Source organism: Urocitellus parryii, chromosome 6 (assembly GCF_045843805.1).
Source record: "Urocitellus parryii isolate mUroPar1 chromosome 6, mUroPar1.hap1, whole genome shotgun sequence".
Lineage (NCBI taxonomy): Eukaryota > Metazoa > Chordata > Mammalia > Rodentia > Sciuridae > Urocitellus > Urocitellus parryii.
The window spans coordinates 128,756,939-128,772,565 of NC_135536.1; positions in this window are offsets into that span (position 1 = coordinate 128,756,939).

Sequence of the window (15,627 nt, forward strand, 5' to 3'; positions counted from 1 at the left end):
TGATTATATAGTACAGGAAGATTCTCAGGGCAGAGTACTTTAGATGGAGGGATGTTTGGAATGATTAAACAACACATTGGATATCTTTGATGTGCCAAGCACTCTGTAGGATGCAGAGTAATGCAAAGATAGCAAGAATTTTCTTGACCTTGGAAAGTTCTGAGCCTAATAGAGTAGGCATAAGTAGATCAACTTTCTAGTTGGAAAAAAAAAATAGAATGAAATGAATGTTGACTAGGTATGGCTATATTGTAACAGGGACCCAGACAAAGTCTTGTTACCAGGTAACTTGTTACCATCCCATATATCCCTGCTCCCACACAGTAATCCAAAAATAAGCCTTTTGTAGAGATATTTTGACCTAAAATTTCTATTTCCTGGAAATTTTTAGGAAGAGTCGTTTTGAGCTGGCAGTCGAGGCAGGAGATGGACAGATTTGTGAAAGTAGATGGTACTATCAAGTGGATGTCTCCTCAGTGCTCTTGGGGACCCAGCAGGTCACCCAAGAAAGAGGTGGATTTAGAGCTGTTGAGAGACCCACGCTGTGCCTGCAAGCTGTCCTGCCTTATGGGGAATTAGAGCACCCAAACTAGCTCAACAGGGAATTCAATCTGACTTCTCTGAATACAGTTTTCATTGAATCTACAAGCCGATACATTGCAAAATGCAACATTATTTTGCTTTTTTCTTATAAGAAACTGCTACCAAGTCAACTCTTTTGCAGTGTTTAAAAACACTTTTCAATTTCAGTGATATTAAAAAATGTGCGTCTTGAAATCAGTAAAATATTGTGCCTTAAAAAAAAAAGTCAACTTTGCTGACTACCTGCAGTTAAAATACATGGCCTCCTTTTCAATAAAAACTATAAAGTTTGTCCTTAGGCATGTGTCAGGGAACCCAATGATGGACTGATGTCCTTTTGGCTTCCATCAAAAGAAAGAAAAAAAGAAAATAGAAAAAAGGGAGTGATATCCAAAAAAGAGGTTTATTTATTTTTTTCTGTCTGTATTTTTTTAAAACAACTTTATTTTTTTAGAGTATTTTTTAAGTACATAGCAAAATTAAGAGAAAGATACTGAGATTTCCCTTCTCCCACACAAGGCCATCCTCCCTTATTATTAACTACATAACCCTCCAGAGGTCCATTTGTTAGAGTTGATGAACCTACACTGACACGTCATAATCACACAAAGCCCGTAGTTGACATTAGGTTCACTGTTGGTGTGCTTTCTGTAGGTTTGGACAAATGTATAATGACAGGTATCCATCACTGTAGTATCATACAGTTTCCCCACCCTAAAAATCCTCTGTGCTCTGTCCCTTTATCCTTGCTCTTTCCCAGCCTTTAGTAACCACTGATCTTTTCACTGTCTTTACAGTTTTGCTTTTTCCAGAATGTTGGAACCTATGTGGTTCAGATATGATTTGAGTGTATACTTCAAAGCTTCATGTGTTGGAAGCTTGGTGCCAGAGTGGCAATGTTGAGAAGTGGTGGAAACTTGGAACAGGTGAGGCCTACCTAGCGAGAGGTGATTAGACCTTTAAGAAGAATTAATACTTTTCTCTTGGGAGTGTGTTTTCCTTCTCATGGGAAGTTCTTTGGAAGTTGTTGTTATGAGAGAGGCTGGCACCTCTCCTGAATCTTTCTTGCTTCCTGTCTCGCCATGTGACCTCTTTCTTCCTCTTTCACATGTACCCCCGCCATTGTGATAGTATCCCCACTGAGGCTCTCATCAGAGCCAGGTAGATGCTGTCACCATACCCTGGAACCTCCATAAGCTTCTTTTCATTATAAAGTATCCAGCCTTGCTGATTCCGTGTGACATACACCTGTATACCTAGCTGTTCAGCAGACCTCGAAAGTTTAAGGTAAGCTTGGGCAACTTAGAGAGACACTGTCTCAAAATAAAAATTAGAAAGGACTGGAGATGTAGCTCAGTGGCAGAGCATCCCTGGGTTCAGTCCCCAGTACTGGGGGAAAAAAATACCCATTCTCACGTTGTTATAGCAAACAGAAAACAGACTAATACAGAACCATACAGTATATCACCCTTTCAGCTTGTCTTCTTTCACTGGGTAATGTTCATTTACATTTCTTTTAGTGGTTTGATAGTGCATTCTTTTTACTGCTAAATAAGATTCCATCATCTGGATGTACCACAGCTTATTTATCCATTTACCTACGGAAGGACAGCCAAGTTTCTAAGTTTTGACATTTATGAATAAAGCTGCCGATGGCCAACACTTATGAACAACTACTATGTGCTAGGTATTGATCTAGATTCTGGGGTTAAAATGATGAGCAAAATAAGTACAACCCTGGCCATCAAATAGTCACATTGACATAAAACAGTCACACAAATTTGTTATAAAATGTGTTAATACTATAAAGAAATGATCCCCTGAGGTACAATAATTGAGAGACTTAATTTAGATTGGAGGATTGGCATAGGCCACTTGAAGTCAGTGAAGCCCTCTTTGAGGAGTGACCTTTAAGTCAAACTCTGAAGAGTGAAGAGAAACATAAAGAACATTCCAGGTACAGGGAGAGCCCTGTGGTTGGGAAAAGCTGGGCAGGTTTGAACAACCAGAAAAGGACAGTATTGAGGGAAAATGGTGAGCATGGGTAGAAGTGGTGTGAGAGGTTGGAGAGGAGGATGGAGACTGGCTCCCACAAGATGATGGATCTTGGGTTAAGGGTTCTGATTTGATTCTAAAGGAAGTAGAAAGCTATTGAAGGGTTTTGTGTGCTGGAGGTACATGATACAACATGTACTTTTTTTTTTTTGTACTGAAGATTGAACCCAGGGGTGCTTTACCCCTGAGCTTCCTTCTTTTTATTTTTGATTTTGAGATGGGCTTACTAAATTGCTAAGGCTGGCCTGGAACTTGCAATCCTCCTGCCTCTTCAGCAACTGTGGTTATAGGCGTACGCCACCATGACCAGCCCATTGTGCACTTTCACAGGATCCCTGTGTGCAGAGCAGACTGGAGGGAGTCTCAGAAGCAGCAAGACTCCAGTTAGATGATGCAGATGAGTGTCAGTGGAACTGGAGCTAAGTCAATGGATTTGAGATGTATATGGGACAGGAATGTCATACTGAGCAACCCCTGTTCCTCCTTGCCCATCTTTGCAGTTGGGCAAGGCCTGTCCTGCTTGGGGTAGAAAATCATCCTGACTTTATGTGAAATGTAAGGGGAAGAGGTGAAGGATGATTCCCAACTTTCTGGTCCTGACACCTGGGTGGTTGAAGGTGATGGGAAGATGGCGAGGTGCTGGTGGCCAGTAGGGTATGCCCAAGGCTTCAGTATTTGACATTTGGCGAGGTGCCGGTGGCCAGTAGGGTATGCCCAAGGCTTTAGTATTTGACACTTACTATTAGAGAGGCTGTGGGACACATGGCCCAGAGATCTGGGCTGGAGAAATAAGTAAAAGGAGATGTTAGCATTTCCCAGTTTCCCTTAGGGTATTCTTTGGGGGTAAATTGGGTCACAGATTGTAGGATATTTAAGCCAAATACCTTAGTTCCCAAATAGTACTTCTGTTTACTGCTTTATAAGCTGCCTTTCTTGAGATTCACTAGGACACAAGGTCATAGGGAGATTATTTCTGCATTTTTTTCAGAGCCATTATTACACTCATACACGTATACAGACTTGTGCTGGTTTGTAATGTAAGAAAGGAACATCCTTACTTAGAGTTGCCAAGAAGTGAAATGTGCTGCTTGGGAGGCCATGAAATTTTCCAGTAGAATCTGGTGGGCAATTTTGTGGAGCAGGTCTGGCTATTGAACTAGGTTTTCACACAGAACTTTTTGTTCCATGATTAAAAAATATTTCCCATTTCTTGTCAAGCTCCCTCCCACTGGAGGGCTTTTGCTTGTGCTGTGTCCTTGGAATGATTAAATACTCCCCTGACTTTCCTTCCTTACTCCCTACCCCTCCTCATACCTAACCATTTTCCTGTCCAATTCCATTTTCCCCTCCTGGTCTCAGTGTAAATTCTTATTGCATTAGGGAAACCTGTCTTGGTGCCTTTATTCAGGTAGAGTGTGCTTAGAATGCTTCCTGCCAGAGCCCTATAGGGCTGTACTTTGTCTTGGAACACTTGGAGCACTTCCCCTTGCCTGGAACTGAGTGATAGATTGTGAAGTTGTTTGATGGATGGATGCCTATGTCCCTGCCTGATGGAAACTCATAAGGGAAGGGAGGCCACATTGCTGTGGCAGCTCCAGTACCTGACGGATCGCCTTCCCCATGGCAGACCCCAGTAAGGTTTTATTAACGGATGAATGTAGGATTCTAGAGAATTGTCTCATATTTTCAAATGTGATTATCTTCAACTGCATGTCTTGAGGAAAAGAAGCATACATTCTATGTTTGTGGGTCTCTGTAACAGAATAGGCCAGAGCTGACTTGATTTAGATTCTGACTTTAATTTGTAGAAACTGATTTTGATCTGAAAAATCTTACCAGCATAATCCCTACTCAAACCATTCTTTGAACTTTCTAAGGCAAGGGAGCCTTGGAGGCACATAGACTTTATAAATCTCCCCAGGAGGACGGAAAGTCACTTAGGTAAAAGTCCTTGTTAACATCCCACTAAGGTTCACTAGGAAGAGGTCCTCCATGGTGGCTTAGTTACCAGCAGCTATAGATGGGGCAGACTGCATGCTGGCTTTAGATGTAGCCATTGTACAGAGATGGTGGCCTGGGACTTGGGAGGCAGCAGCAAGATCAGATGGTATATTCACTGCCATTTGGTTGAACCAAGCAGGTCTGGAGTTGGAAACTGAGGCCCTTTGCAGAAAACAGCACCTCTGTAGCTGCCAACACTGGAATAGTTTGACCATTTCCAGACAATTAATAAAAATGTCCAAATGTTTACAAGTAGGTAGTTCTGGGCTGGGGATGTGGCTCAAGTGGTGGCGCGCTCGCCTGGCATGCGTGCGGCCCGGGTTCGATCCTCAGCACCACATACAGACAAAGATGCTGTGTCCGCCAAATACTGAAAAATAAATATTAAAATTCTCTCTCTCTCTCCCTCTTTCTCACTCTCTCTCACTCTTTCTTAAAAAAAAAAAAAAGAAAAACAAGTAGGTAGTTCTTGCCTTTATGTGCTGTGTGGAAACACTGGCCATCCTTTACAGGTGTGGCTGTGTCTTCAAAGCGGGCAGTGCAAAGCAGGCTATGCTAGCCCTGCTGAGGAGTGACCTTCTCCCTTCAACACTACCACTGAGTACAGTGGACATACACTTTGATGTAAAAAATTTGGAAAATATGCAAAAGTTCTAAGATAGTTTCACCACCCTCACATTTTTGTATATGTCCTGAAGATATTTTTCTAAATATCACACACATATATATACATTGCTGAATTGTTTTAAACATATTTTCATTACTCCTCTTCATTAATGGAAGAGCCTATCAAGAATACTGACTTGAATGTCAGTTCATAATTGGTTAAACTCAGTTTCATGTTCCATATTCACTGTGCTGCTTCCTAATGCCAGTATCACTAACTCACCCAAAAAGCTTTGACCACTGTTTGTTGTTTATGTCTCCTCCTGTATTGAACTATAGATTTCCGACCAGCTTGGCTGACAAGTCCCCAGGGCTTGGAAAGCCTAGACTGAGGGATTTCTTGTCCTTCCTATCTGCATTTTGTGCCATTAGACAGATCGTGGTAGTTATTCCTGTTTCCAATGCAGATTCAGGAGCTGTAATAACAGATGATGAATGTGCTTGTTTGGGGTTTGCTTATCCCTGCTTTTCTTCTTTGCTTTTAAACAGTAGGGAGTAGCTGCAAGTGGACCTGGGCACCTTTCCTTCCAGGTACAGGCAACAGAAGAAAGACTAGAAAGTAAGACAGCCAGGGAGGAGTCCGGATGACATGTCCAGGGTGGGTAGCACCAGAGGAGTTGACCTGAGTTGAAACTGAACTTTGAGTAGATTCAGGGCCTTTGGGTGTATCGGAGAAGCAGACTGGCCAATGGCCTTGCTGATGGCTAAGAGTGAAGGAGATGAGATCAGAGAAGAGGGTGGTCTTCCTCACACCAGACACTCATGGAACCCTGTGGTGAGTCATTTTGCCCATCAGAGCCTTTCTGCCAGGTGAGTGAGGCAATTTCCTAACTGTTTGTTTGGACCTTCAAATTGCCCTAATAGCAGTTAAGTAAGAAAGCCATGGAATTGTTAAATGACTGAAGGTATCTAGGAGAGGTACATGACTTCCTGGAAAAAAACAGCAATACGTGATCTTATAATCAACAGGAAGCCTAAAGTTAATCTAATTTTTAATTTATAGAGTCACAGCTATATGGAATGGTATTCCCTTTTTATATTAAATAGATCACTGTGGCAGGTAGTAGGACATCTGAGAAAGCTGGCCCAGGGGCCACACAGGTGTGTCCACATGGTGCTTCTCAGTGGGGGGCATTTTCAATGTCTGGGGACATTTTTGGTTGTCATTTCAAAGTTGTATAGATGCTACTGGCACCTGTGTATAGCAGCCAGATTTTCCAAAGAATTGTCCAGCCCACCATGTCTCCAGAATTGTGTTTGATAAGCTTTGTCTATGGAGACCAAACTTTTTCTAGGCCTCTGGACAGTGGCAATTGGAAAAGAAACCCCAGAGTGCCATCCAGATGATGGCCTGCATGAAACATGTCAGAGACACATGGCAGCTTTAAAACCAAGATGGTTCTTTTGAGATAGTTATAAAATCTGTGATGGAAGTTAATTTAAATGTGAAGTTACAAAACTGCAAGAAGTTTTTCTTATTATTTTTAGAACAGCATTTATGTTTCTATCACATCAGCAGTTTGAAATGAGGCATAGTCTGGAATCATTTGCCATAATTTGATATGCTTGATAGATTCCAAGTCCCTCAAAGAATAAAATGAATGAATGTGATCAAGGATCACAGCTGTGTTCTCCATGTTTTTGAAAGCATTTCACACCAGAAAACTTCCAGTTCGGTTCCTCCAATGTCCCTGCCCAAAGGATGCTGTGCTAGCTGCTTGGGGGCTAGAAAGATGTGGATCAAACAGGTTGGCTACACGTGGCCTCTGTTCAGCCAGTCCTGGAAGCAGGCAGCCCTGGGACACGTTTATGCAAATTTGTGCAAATGACTGACCCTGTTGGTGTACTGAAGAGAATGGGGCCCTCTCCAGTTCTTTTCTGCAGGCAAAGAAAGAATGCTGAAGGAATGGTTCAGAAGTACAGCTTTTTGCAGGACTAAAGTGTGTATGCTTTTTCCTAATCAGCATCACAAACAGCAGGTCTCAATTTCCAACTGCCTGCTGAGTCTGTAGGGTCCTGCAGATTCTGGGAAGCCTGCATCTCCCTGGTTTACTCCTTCCCCCACCAGGTCCCCTGTGGCAGCGAATGGCACCACTCTCCATTCATTGGCCCAAGCCAGACATTAATTATTTTAATTGCCTATCCACCTAATTAAACAAATATTAATTGAATGCCAACTGTGTGCTCACAGTGGTGTGCAAACCCAGGCATGGTTTCTGCTTTCACAGAGCTTTACTGTGTGGTTGGAGAGTCAGCCATTTATTAAATAATCACACGCATGAGGATATCATTAAAATAAGTATTATGAGAGAAAGGAGTCTTTGTTTCCTAATGCAACAGGAAACCATTGAAGTGAGCCCTAGTAGGGATGTTTTGTGATCAGAGGCGCATTTTGAAGAGATCTTTCTGGCACCTGAGTGAAGAGTATCCTTAGTGGCAGCAGGCAGGCTGGGTGAGAGAAATCTGTTGCATGACCATCTTGACAGTTCAAGGAAGGGATGGTGGCAGTGGATGAGAAGTAGATGGAGCCTTGAGATAGTTAGAAGTAAAGCCAACAGAACCAATAGAACAAGGGTTGGAATGGATATAGACTAGGGAGGCAAGGTTCCTGATTCAGGCATTAGCTGCCATTTCTGAATGGTGTGAAAATACTTTGTATACAACCAGTAACTTGAAAACTTGTGCTCTATATGTGTAATATGAAATGAACTGCATTCTGCCATCATATATAACAAATTAGAATAAGTAATTTAATAAAAAGAAAAAAAGAACACTAGGTGAGATCTGGAGTGTTTGGGGCTTTTTTGGTGGGAGCTGGAGAGACCATGAGTTTGCTCTTGGACACATTGAGGGAAAGCCACTTTCAGTTCAGAGATGGGGACTTGCTCAAAACCTCTGAATTGCTCCTGCCCCTGGAGTCAGGATCTCCCCTCTCCTCTTCCTCCTCCTCTGTACTTTGAGCAGATTTGGCATAAATGTGGTGCTTCATAAATATTTGCTGAATGAATCAATGTATTGGTTTTCAAATTCCCCAAATCCCAAACCAACAAGAAGAGCTGGAGGTCCATGACAAGGATTTTTGTTTGAAGGAACTTTTTCATGCTAAGATAATTTCAGGCCTATGGAAAAGTTGCAGAAATGGTTCACAGAGTGCCTACATGCTTGTTACTTAGATTTCCTAGTTGTTGTTACATTGACTGTATCCATTTCCCTCTTCATACTATTTAAGAATAAGAGGCAGATAAGATGCACTTGCTTAACCCTAAATACTTCAATGTATACTTCCTAAGAATAAGGACTTTCTCCCTTAATTTGTAGCCTGAATTAGGAAGTTGGCATTAATCTAATAGCACTATCTCATCCATAGACTTTATTCATAGTTCACTAATTGTTCCTTCTAACAAAAGAAAAGAGTTATTTTCTGATCTTGGATTTAATACAGGATTACAAGATTCATAAAGTTGTCTCCTTTAATTCTGAACAATTCCATAGTCTTTTTTAAAAAAATCTTTTATAACCTTAATATTTCTGGCGAAGTACAATTATTTTTAGGAATATCTCTCCATTTGGTTTTGTATGATATTGTCTCACAATTAAAATGAGGCTGTACTTTTTTTAAAATAGAAAACAAATTTTAATTTTTTTTTTTTTTTTTTTTTTTTTTTGGTACCAGAGATTGAACTCAGGGGCACTCGACCACTGAGCCACATCCCCAGTCCTATTTTTGTATTTTATTTAAAGACAGGATCTCACTGAGTTGCTTAGTGCTTCTCCATTGCTGAGGCTGGCTTTGAGCTAAAAATCCTCCTGTATCAGCCTCCCCAGCTGCTGGAATTACAGGCGTGTGCCGCCACACCCTGCAAATTTTAATTTTTTGGAACAAAAATACTACAAACTACTATTGTATCATAAGTTTACTTCTAACAGTCCTGTGGAAGCAAGTGTCTCAGTTGGTAACATCAACAGGTGATTAGGACAGGTGATTAGTGATATCAAATGCCATTCCCTACATGCCTGACACACCTCATTTTGGGGTACTCTACACGATATTTAGGCATGTCACATGTTTCTGGGGAGTACAGGTCCTGAGGATTATTATTATATTTTTAAGATTGCAGGGTTAACACTTTCCTAAACTGAATATCAACTTTATTTGACAAGTAAAATAATTATAAGCTAACTTTGCAAAGATTACCATATCTCTAATAAAGTCAATGGAGAGTTGAAGTGTTTAATTACCAACTTTCTTGACATAGAAATTGAAAAGCTTTTCAGGTAAGTTGCTCGTGTGGAATGCCTGAAACATATTGCAATTAACAATTGGATCTTCATTCAAACAGTAATTACTCTGTGATTCGTCCTGTTTGGTTTCTGGTACATTTCTAGGATTAGATATGTATTTGCATTTATTTTAGAAAGTTAATTTATTACTTCCCTTAAGTTTCTTTTAAAAACAAGGGCTCAGTTTACTCTGCTTTGTCAAAAGGGGAACACCTTTTGTTTTCTGACTTAGTGATTTGAGGGGATATAATTTGCCTACAGAGATTTGCTGAATTTTGCATTCTGAGAATTCTCCTGCCCCATCCTGAGTTTTAGAAGTATTTTGTTATAGCTATAGAAAGCTGACTAAGTTGCAGTAAGGCTTAAATGTTCTATTCACAGTGTTTGGGATGGGACTTAGCACACAGCAGGTGCTCTGTAAGCGCTGCCTTCCTCATTACAATTGTTCTCTTAGTACCTTCACAGTGGTGTGGAGCACTATACTGACTTTGGCATCAAAGAACCAGTTGTGCCATTGAAGAGAGGGCTCTCTTGTGAAATAGCCCTTGATACTCCAGGGCTGTCAAGCACATGCAGCATCATCAACTCTCCCCTCTGGACATTCCTCCTTCCAACCTCATTTCAGAGAGAAACTTGGAGCCCTGCTTCTGCTGTCCCTACTCTGCTCCTCCCAGCCCTGGGAAGTGTATCAGTGGACTTTAAATAGTCCTTAACCTTGCTGGATCAGGCTGCTCCCTACTCTCAGGTTGTGACATCTTTCTCAATATTTTTCCCATTCACTGAACTGGCCTTCAGCCCTAACTTCTTGTAAGTCCAGATCTGCACAGCTTTATCACCCACTCCTCTTCTGCCTGCCCTCACTGGCAGAGGAAGAGCATCCTGTCGCCCAAGGACAGCTATCCCTCCCTATGTTCTGGACAGACCAAGGTGGAATCTGCCCACCATGAGGGATCCTCTGTTGATGGCCCAGGGGCTACTGTGCTCTGGGTGGGATGCTGTCTCTGGCCTGCCCACACATCTGGAACTTAAGTTCTGCAGCTACTTGGTGTCCAGTCTCCTTCTACTTTTCACTTGGCCCTCCTACCCTCCACTTGGGTCCAAGCCATGTGAATTTTGTGCAGTACTTTGTGGACAGACTGGAAGTTAGGTTATGCTCTTTTTGTGTTCAGATTTTTTCATTCACTCTCGTTCATAATCCAACAAATATTTATTAACTCTCTGCCCTTTGTTAATTTTGTTCTTGTTGCTGGGAGTAGACTGATTAGGAAGAATGACAGTCTGTACTTTTATGATCTGTAGTCTCCTGAGGTCCCCCTACCCCGTTTTGCCTGGAAGGCAGTTTCTCCCTGTGTTCTCCACACTAAATATGCAGTTGATCAAACCTTTTTCCAGAAGGCAGGGTCTGTGAGGTCTGTCTACCACCAGAGGGTGCCAGACCATTCAAGTAATTATGTCTGGGATCTGCCACTTGGCTATGCACAGAACAACCAGGAGGGCTTGTTAAGCACTGAGGGTTGCCCCACCTCAGAGTTCCTTTAACAGACTTGAATTTCTAACATGTTCTTAAGTGCTACTACTACTGTAGCTGCTGCTGCTCCAGGGACCACAGTTCAGTTCCACAGTGGCAGGGACAGCGCCAGCTAACCTGGTTACTCATACCAGGGCTTCCACGTTCATGAGCCTGTTGGATCCTATTGTTTCAGAGTAAGGGCCTGTCATGGAAACAGGACAGCTGCCTGGTCCTTAGGTGCCATTTCTTATGATTCTGCTGAAAAGAATTCAAGCAAAACACAGTGTAACAAGCAAAGTTTAATAGAGTGAGAAGCAGGGGTGGTGTGCTGTATAGGAACTGCATGGAGACCACTCTGAAGAAACATTGTCGTGGTGCTCACAGAGTTGGAGTTTTTAAGGAAATGAGGTCCCCCCACCCTGTTTTACCTCTATTTTCCTGCCCCCTCCTCCATTGGTTTATTACCCTTTGGATTGCCCTCAGCAAACTTCCTTTGTAAGGGTCTTGATGCTCTGATTGCAAGGGTGATTGGGTCATTATGACATAGTTTCAATGTTAAGGGAGGGTCCTGGTGACCTGGTTACAAGAGATAATGAGGACATAGTCTGAAAATAGTAGTTTTCCTTGAGGGGTTATAATTAACTATGATTGGAGGATATCTCAACATATCCGACCTCACTTTTCTGAAGCTTATCTGCTTCCATTAGGGTTCACCATGATTGTAGGTACTAGTACCCTGGAGAGATTGTAATTATCTGCAGCTTGGGAGGGTGGGGCATTCCAGCTCTCTTTCCCCAGTGTTTGCCTGTTTACATAAAGTTTTTTGCCGTTTCCAGTTTTATGACTCCTAGATTTTCCTTGATGCATAGACTTGTCCATCATTGTTCCTTTCCCCACCCACCTGTTCATGGCTAACTAACCTACCTAACATCAAAGATGATCAGGCTCAGTTGGCTCATTTCACGGATGAGGAAATTGAGATTTAGACAGTGGAACAGAGACTTGGAACCCATTCTTTTGATCCTAAGTGTGCCTTCTTTTAAATGTTACTCTGGATTTCCCTGGACAGTCTGAGGACAGAAAGGAAATGGATTGACAAGTGAATTGTACTGAGGAGACATGAACCAAAAGTGTCAGCTAGTCATCCTGCAGCATGAAAAGCTGGGAAGAGCCCATTCTCAGTGGACTAGTCCTGGCTTTGGATGGATAGGTGTGAGCCTTTGGACCTGACCCCGTTCTCTTAGTCACCCTACCTTTTCTCTATGGGCTTTCATTTTCCCATTTATAACCTGAAGGGTTAGTTACAAAAATGCCTCTGATTGGCTGGGTTCAGAAAGTCTTGGGAGAAAAAGCTGAATAGACACAGTTTGGGTTCTCGGGGAATTTAGGGGGTACTTAGGGAGGTAAACCTAGATGATCTTCTTGTGTAAGCATCCCCTGGTTTTCAAATCCAGTGTAAGTCTTCACCAGAGGGTCTTATGATGAAAGGTGTAGTAAGAAGAACATAAGAGGAAACCACAATAAGCTCTGTGTGGAGAGTCTGGGGCCATGGGAGACTGCAACAGAGAGATAAGACACTTGACCCCCTCACCCAAACCACTATCCATCTATTTCTCTGAGCCTCTCTTCCCATTCTGTATTCTTACACCGGAGCCCATGTTCTAGTTGTCTTTCTATCATACCTTCTTCTTGGTTTAAAATAAATAGATTTTATGTACATATGAATGTACATATATAGAATATAAAAATATATATTACAAACATATGAAAAAATTATTCATTTCAATAAAAATGTATTATCCTTGCCCTAGGAGAGTCAATGAGGTATGATAGTGAGATATAACCATTCCAGGGATGGAATCCCCTTTCTGCCACTTGGAGAAATGTCTTAACCTTTTTGGGCCTCACTTTCCATATTTATATAGTAGAAAAACAAAAACAATGCTCATGTTCCTTTAAATAATTCACACATTAGGAACTATTGTGGGAATTAAATAAGATAAACATGTAAGACATATAAAGCCAGTGTCTGCCTCTTGGTAAGAATCCAGCAAATGCTTATTACAGGAGAGTCTACAACAGGACTCTGAACAGGAGTCACTGGGATGGCTTTGCAGTAGCAGGTGGTGTGGAATCTAAAGGGAAGAAAAGCCTGTTGACTGTACCATTGTTCAAACTCTGGGCAAAGTTTTCTCCTTAAACTTTAAGGTTGATAACTAAATGCCCTAGGGCACCACCAGATAAGGAAGGAAGGCTTCCATCCTTCAAGCTGCTGAATTAGTAAAACCAGAGGATTAGAGATCTCACTCAAGGAACTCCTAAAGGAGCTACTTCTGGAAGATGGGAAGTGACTGCCAATGGAAGTCCTCAGGTGCGTGGAGGAATGACAAGACAATAAGCAGTGAACACAAGAAATACAAATATGCTCTGACCATAAATGATAACAGGGAAAGCTGTGTGGTTCAGGGCTACTAAACTTTTGCTAAATATGTATAATGGTTTTAGAATGGTAACCGATGCCTTTACCATAAGGAGTTTCTAAACTAGTGGAACAACAAATAATAGAATGAAACCTGTGTTTTAGTTAAGAACAAGAACAATTAGAAGAGGAAAAGTTTATATTAGGGCTCATGGTTTCAGAGGTCTCAGTACATAGCCAGCTTCATTCCTCGGGGCTCAAGGTGAGACAAACATCATGGTGGCAGAGTGTGGTAGAGGGAAGCATCTTACATGATGATCAAGAAACAGAGAGAGAGAGAGTAAGCTCAGGGCAATAAATATATAACCAAAGTCAAGCTCTAACATGGCTCTTCTAGCCACACCCTTCGGTTACCGCTCAGTTAATCCCTATCAGGGGATTAATTCACTGTTTGCCTTAAGAATCTTATAACCCAGTCATTTCACCTCTCAGTGTTCTTGCATTGTCTCTCACATGAGCCCCTTTGGGGGACAGTCAAATCCAAACCATAACAGCCTATAACCCTTTCAATAAAATAGTAATAAAGCAGGGAAAAAGAAAATGTATGACAAATAGCTGAAAATATGGTAGAAATAAATTTGAACAGGAGTCACTGGGATGGCTTTCCAGTAGTAGTTGACTATTCCATTGTTCAAACTCTGGGTAAAGTCTATCTAAATAGTTTGAATAAATGTACTATTATTTCTAAGTAGATTTAAAAATAAATAGAGGCAAATGTAGTTTATAAGAGATATAATGTGAATTCCCTTTAGAGCTTTAATTGTGTAGATAATGGGGTTTTTTTAATTGTAGTTGGACACAATATCTTTATTTATTTTTATGTGGTGCTGAGGATCGAACCCAGAGCCTCACACGTGCACGGCTGGCGCTCTACAACTGAGCTACAGCCCCAGCCCCTGTAGATAATGTTTTATTTCTTAAGATGGAAAATCTGTATAAATTTTCATTCCCTTTTCTATGCCTTAAAATTTTCCAAATGTTATGTTTTAAAAATCTAATTAAAGTTAAATGACAATGAAGAATATATTTTTAGGTAATATGATAGTTAATACCACCTAGGCATGGTGGTCCATGGCTGTAATCCCAGTGACAGTGACAAGTGAGGCTGAGGTAGGACGATTGGAAGTTAGAGACCAGCCTCAGTAATTTAGTGAGGCCCTGCCCCCCTGCTGGGGGTGGAACTCAGTGGTAAAGCACTCCTGGGTTCAACCCCCAGTTAAAAAAAAATAAAGGTGGATACCAAATATTTTTAGGTATGTATTATGGATTTGTGACTGAGAGTCTATGTGTATGAAGAATAAAAGGAAAACAAAAACCTCAAGAGGAATGTTTTTAAAATATAAAGACAGGCAATTCAAAAAGTGTTAAAAAAAAAGAATCACTAAATCATGTTTAGTTTCATTAATAACTAATGAAATAAAAGTTGATAAAGCAATCATGAAATTCATATGGAAAAATAAAAGACCCAGAATAGCAAAAGCAATGCTAAGCAGGAAGTGTGAATCAGGTGGTATAGCAATACCAGATTTCAAACTATATTACAGAGCAATAGTAACAAAAACAGCATGGTACTGGTACCAAAACAGGCGGGTGGACCAATGGTACAGAATAGAGGACACAGAGACTAATCCACAAAGTTACAACTATCTTATATTTGATAAAGGAGCTAAAAGCATGCAATGGAGGAAGGATAGCATCTTCAACAAATGGTGTTGGGAAAACTGGAAATCCATATGCAACAAAATGAAACTGAATCCCCTCCTCTCGCCATGCACAAAAGTTAACTCAAAGTGGATCAAGGAACTAGATATCAAATCAGAGACTGCGTCTGATAGAAGAAAAAGTTGGCTCCGATCTACATATTGTAGGGTTGGGCTCCAAATTCCTTAATACGACACCCATAGCACAAGAGTTAATAACAAGAATCAACAAATGGGACTTTCTTAAACTGAAAAGTTTTTTCTCAGCAAGAGAAACAATAAGAGAGGTAAATAGGGGGCCTACATCATGGGAACAAATTTTTACTCCTCACACTTCAGATAGAGCCCTAATA